At 40.5% G+C, this 6,675-nt stretch overlaps 1 pseudogene; it reads left to right on the top strand.

Annotated features, from left to right (window-relative positions):
• The first annotated feature begins 6,231 nt into the window (after positions 1-6,231).
• On the top strand, positions 6,232-6,354 carry LOC148442702 (5S ribosomal RNA; annotated as a pseudogene).
• The last annotated feature ends 321 nt before the right edge of the window (positions 6,355-6,675 follow it).

The following is a 6,675-nucleotide window of genomic DNA, read 5'->3' as shown; positions in this document are numbered from 1 at the left end:
CTGACTGCCCATCACACCAACAGGTGGCCAATTTGGGTACACACACTTACTGATCAGATGCTCGGAATGTCATCCTGACTTCACAGCTGGGCGGACATTTGAATTTGCACACCCAGCTGTGACGTCAGTTCCTAAAGCAAGTGTACAGGTGGTCGGCAGCAAGAAGTTTCACATACCATTACTGTCCAGACCAGACATGGACTGATTGAAATAACTTATTATTGTCGTGCTAGTTAAAAAAATGAAGACAATCTTTCAGAGATAAGAGAGCCTCACAGCTAAGAGATGAGCCAGATGGCCCTTTACTTATGGGACACAGGAGCATGCTTGGCACTACTCCTTTGTTGATGCACGTGCAACCAAAATGCACACAATTCACAAACACAGAAAATAATTTTTTATTTTTGTTGGAGTGCACTTTGTGGGTTACACCACAATTTAAGAGATGAGCCAGCCGGCCCTTTACTTATTGGACACAGGCGCACGCTTGGCACTGCACCTTTGTTGATGCACGTGTGGCTACTGCGCATACATTTCACACACAAACACAGAAAAAAGAGAAGAATTGTTTATTTTTTGTGGAGCGCACTTTGGGGGTTACACCACCCTTTAACAGACTTATGACACAGGCGCACGCTTGGCGCTGCTCCTTTGTTGATGCACTTGCGCCTACAGTGCACACAATTCACAACACAGAAAACACAAATTTTTGATTTTTTTTGGAGTGCACTTTGGGGGTTACACCACCCTTTAACAGACTTATGACACAGGTGCATGCTTGGCGTTGCTCCTTTGTTGATGGACATGCAGCTACAGCGAACACAATTCACAACACAGAAAAGAAGATTTTTTTCATTTTTTTTGAAGTGCACTTTGGGGGTTTCACCACCCTTTAAGAGATGAGGCAGCCGGCCCTTTACTTATGACACTTGGGGGGAGCACCCCTGATGGACAGATCACCCCCTGGACAACACTACATCACCCCTTTAGGACTACCGCCTTTTTGGGACACTGCACAACACAGCCCAGCCAGGCCCTATAGACTTTTGCAGTGGACACAGCCCCTATGGACAACTGACTTCACAAAACAGTCCAGGCAGCCCCTATGGACAACAGCAGCACAACACAGCCCAGCCAGCCCTAACTCCCACCCTCCCTCTTCACTGTCCACAGCTGGAGTGAGAAATGGCGCAGACGCGGGGACCTTTTATAGAATCCAAAACCCATTAGATCTGGAAGGCAGGATGATGATGTTTTGCCTCGATTTCAGTTCAGAGTCAGACGGGAAAACCCGAGTCGGACTCGGTTCCCGACTCAGATTGGGGGGGTTCGCGGGGGTTCGGATTTCAGAAATCCGAACCTACTCATCCCTAATATATATATATATATATATATATATATATATATATATGTAAAACAAAAGGGTGGAGAAAAGGGCACCTCCTAGTGCATTAAATAAGTAAATTATGTAACCATCACCAAAGGTAATCACCCTCTGTGTAGATGGGGGTGTACCTTATATAGTGGAATTCACCACTTATTCAACAGCAAGAACAATTTCAATAATTCCTTATTTGTCCAACTTCTGGAAACCATCAGGCTTTTCCCTCCATACAGACCAAAGTGAATCAACACATAGAGAAAAATAGAAAGACCATAGTGTATTACTATACACACAAATTTATTCAACAGAAAATAAGCATATCAAATGCCCGTACATATATAAAATGTTCAAGCTTATCTGCATAAGAATGTCACTGGTAGAGGATCATACCACACACCACCTCAACGCGTTTCGTCCGTCAAAACGATTTTGGACTTCATATATATATATATATTATTTTTTTAGTTTATTCAGCCAGGGCATGCCTCCAATAATATTATATTTATACCTGCTTTGAGTGTGTTATGCTGTGTCAATAGCTATATATCTATATATTATGATACAGCTTAACCTTTGCGGGTTTAAATAAAATATTATGTGTCTCATTCCTTAATGTCTCATGGTGAGATTTGGTGGTTTTGTGCACTCCTGGGTTGGGGGGTGGAGGGATGGGGAGAGAGAGTGGTGGGGAGCGGAGGGAGCAGATGTGTGCTGTTATGGGTGTGTTGTTGGTGTGGGGTGGTGCGGGATGAAAGAAACACTGTAGGCTAGGTGGGTGTTGAATGTGACAAATACATTTATTGGTACTTGTGTTTCACTTGTGCGGAGGACAAAAGTTCTCAGGTTGGAGGCACAGTGCTCCTTGGAGATAATGGCTTCCCTGAAATGTTCGTGGGGGCGTGAAAATGCCCAATCGGTGGTGGGGTGGATGACAGGGCGCTGTCCACAGTTTGGGGAGTAGGGTTAATCCTTTCAGGGGGCTCCTTGACATGCAGTTCTTACTACTGCATGGTCCCCTGCTGGACCTATGGTTGACAGACTTGTGAACTGGGATGCCCTGGTTGTGGTGTATGGGGGTACTCCTGACTCCTCCAGAAAGGCAGGCAAGCCTCCTGGCTGCCACCTGCCCCCCGGCTACCTCCAGGAAACCCTCATAGCGGGGGGGACACGATGACATGATTCGTGCTGAATTGCATCATCGTGGCTCTGCACCCTCCTTCACAATGCCTTATTTTCAGCATTGTGAGGAGGGGCCGGGGCCATAATAATGCAATTGTGTGCACCTGCCCCCAAATTGGACCCATTGCCTGGCCACACCCCCTGCTGTATGCAGGCATTCAGCTCCCTCTCGGAAGGAGGGAGCTGAATGTCGCCAAGTAAAATAAATAAATATTTATCCGCATCTGTAGAGTAAACAACAATCCAGCTATAGCAGAAGAGAATATTGATTCTATGATTTCTAATTTGTAAAAAGAGGATATGACCTTAATTTACTCCTCAAATATAAACGCAAAGCGTTATCTGTTACAAGTACTTCATTATTAGTACCATCTAACAAACACCAAACAAACCAGTAAGGACTAATTGTTTTCCATGGACCACACAATTTAATACTGCCAGTTCATGTATTAAACAACAGTTCTGCAAATTTTGGCCAATTATCTCTTGCGATACTGAGCTTCCATCTTTGAAGCATAATTCTATACTACATTGCCATACCCAGGGTAGAAATTTAAAAGACATGTTAGTAAAATCTGATATTACTTCATGTGAGAAATCAAAAACTGTTTTTTGTTTTCAACCTCCTAAACCAGGATGCTTTAGATGCCCCAATTGAATGACTTGTAATTACATGATAAGCGGCGACAGCTTTGATCATCCTCAGTCAGGTAAAAAATATCTTATTCGACAGCATGTTACCTGTACGAGCAAATATGTGATATACATGATCACTTGTCCTTGTAGCAAATGCTACATTGGAAAAACCCAAAGGATGTTCAAAGAACGGATGGCCCTTCATAGAAGTGCTATAAGATTGACACTAGAAAAGGGCCATGCCGAACAACCTGTGGCCAAACACTTTTTGGAAGCTAAACATAGCCTCGCTTCAATGAAATATAGAATCATTGATTTCATTCCCACTTTGGTTAGAGGAGGTGATAGATCTTTGCATTTATCACAGACTGAATCACGTTGGATTCATAGGCTAGATACTCTAGCCCCCAAAGGATTGAATGAACAGTTGGGGCTTCACTGCTTTCTATAAGTACCAATGACAAGCCTTTATCCAGCATAGGATATTTTTCCTTTATTCATTTCATACATTTTTTTTTTTTTTTTTCAGTTTTGTTATTTTTTGTATAATTTAAAAATATTTTGTTACTAATTATTTTATTCTTATTATTGACATCCTGAATATTTGTTTAAATTTAAATTTGATTATTGTTGCAGTAGAATTAGAGATTGTCATCTCAGATATACAATTACCTTCTATGAGTTGAGAATCGTTTGGTGATTCAGATTTAGATAATTGTTTATAGTGGTATCCTAGCAACAAAATTTGATCACACCTATTTGCTATGGCTCCGTTAGCATTTTGACCCTGTTAGGCTTCCTTCTTTGTAGTTTCTTGGTGGAGGGTGTCTCAGTATTCTGACGTCATCGGATCGACGCACCTGGCGGTATCCGAACACCTGTGCACACTGGTGTTAGCCTGTATAAAGGTAAGACTGTTTTGTATTAATCTATTGTATCCTGATGAAAATGCTATAGGCATTGAAACGTCAATTGAAATTCAATTTTGTCTTTATTCATAAGTCGTTTCTGAGTGCCGCCTTCATTACCTACTATATATATATATGTATTAATTGGTATATATATATATTCGGTTCTGTATATATATATGTATTATTGATATATATATATATATATATATATATATATACCAATAACACTTTATCCGGCACTCTTGGCAGCTGCAAGTCCCTTGTAAAATTGCTGGGGTGCCTTCCTCAGATAAGATGTAATTCCACTCCAAATAAAACAATGGGCGTCACTCCAAATCTTATAAAGAAGATAAACGTGTCCTTAATTCATATAGACGGACAGACATCAATGTACACTGTGCTACCAAACAAACTTAAATACTCACACATTGCTATTCACTTGTCCCACATCAGACGCCAGCTCCCAGCTGCACATAATTAAGATAACAGCTCTGAAGGTGCCCACACACATAGCGACATTTTACACGATTTGGCCGATTTCGACGAATCGTGACAACGAATCGGGTAAAAAAAGTACAAATCGTGAGTTTATACTCACGAGCATGATGCCGATGCGCGTCCCCGCTCGTCGTACATCGCATCTTCTGATCTGCCATGCTGCAGGGCAGATTAGCCAATCTGGGATACAATGCATTGGCTGCAAGATAGATCTTTAGTCAGATTGGACATTTTTAACTCCAAATCGTGATCACAACGGCAAGGGAGCTCCCGTGAAAGTTCATGAGTAAATTGGCCATAAAATCATATCGTGAGGACATCGGTATGTGTGTGGGCACCTTGAGGCTAAGCAAGATATACGACGTCAGGACGGGGGCTGCAGAACCACAGGACAACACAGGACTCAGAACCATATAGGAGTTGCTATTCCTTTCTATTCCTTATTATTATTATTCTGTATTTATGAGCACATTTTTAGATATTGCAATAGGTATTGATATACGGTATCTGTTACATATCATACTATTGATGAAATTTTTGTTCTTTTCCTTGTAAGGCATTATATTTATATTTAATATATTATTTGAGGTGTACAACAAAAATATACATGCATAGTATCTGTATTTTTGATCTTAGTGGTTTATATAGTATATTGTTAGCACTGATATATTTATTGATGTATGTTTAGTATGTGTAATATTTATTATTAATTATGTATATAATGTTTATATCTCTTCATGGTATAATCATTTGTTTGGTGATTTCCACCTTGTTGTTTGTTGCTTAGCAACTTATGGTTCTGAGTCCTGTGTTAGACACAGCCCCCGTCCTGATGTCGTATATCTTGCTTAGCCTCAGTGCTGTTATCTTAATTATGTGCAGCTGGGAGCTGGAGTCTGACACTTGACAAGTGAACAGCAATGTGTGAGTATTTAAGTTTGTTTGGTAGCACAGTGTACATTGATGTCTATCCTGATGATGGGGTAGCAGTCCCAGAACGTCTTCTTTACAAGACTTAGAGTGATGCCTATTGTTTGCATATATATATAATGTTCCAATAATCTGGCAGCTTTGTGTGCTCATGTATGATATATGCTGCTGGTCTTGAATAATGCAAGTCCATGCACGGCACTACCAATGCAAAACTTTTTTGTTTAGTACAGTTTAGTACATATCTTCAATGCATAGCATATTGGTATCGTTTCAGGATCCCTGGATCATCTATTAAATGGTGGTGTAACCCCCAAAGTGTTTGAAGAATGGGGGTGTATCTGTGCTGGGGAGCAGAGGGAGGGGAAAGAGGTAAGAAGGGTGGGAGAAAACAATAATAGCGTAGGTGTATCTCTAAGGCTTCCACAGACCTCTGTGATCCCTTTCTAGATCACTAGGGCATTTTAAATAGTTTGTGGATTGGGTCTTGTAGGGTGCACAGATGGTGTGGTCTGCCATAATGGTGGTGTAGTATATATAAAATAAATAATTGTTGCATGAATGATTGGATTATACGTGTTTAATATGTTTTGGATAAAATAAAATAGAGTAAAAGGTTCACATTAATACGCAAATTAACATAAAAACATGATTAAGTATACATTCATTCAAAGTCACAATGGATGGAGAGATTTTTACAGTCACACCACCCTAGATACGCCCAATTAATACCATCAGAACTTGGAAGCAAAGGAGGGTTGGGCCTGGATAGTACTGGGATGGGAGACCTCCCAGGAAATACAGGTACTGTAAGGAACAACATCTCTCCACCATCCGGAGCAGACACATGCGGACCTGCCGCCCTGACCCTCCGGAATGACACTTTGGGATCCCAACTTCAGATTTTGGACAACTAACAAGAAATTATTTGACAATGTAATGCAATAATCCTCATGATTAAATAAGAGCCCTTCATTTATATTGAAGACCTATATTAGGGACTTACCTCCCTATTATCTATAAGCACAAAATCTTTTCATGTCAAACTATCCACACACGCCATGTGTTCAATTATAAACATTACTTTAAACAGTTTAAAATAAATTAATAAGGGCATTCTCTTCTTCCCCCTTTTTT

The sequence above is a fragment of the Taudactylus pleione genome, unplaced genomic scaffold (genome assembly GCF_031769625.1).
Source record: "Taudactylus pleione unplaced genomic scaffold, aTauple2 ptg001411l, whole genome shotgun sequence".
NCBI lineage: Eukaryota > Metazoa > Chordata > Amphibia > Anura > Myobatrachidae > Taudactylus > Taudactylus pleione.
This window is presented reverse-complemented; position numbering and strand designations above follow the sequence as displayed.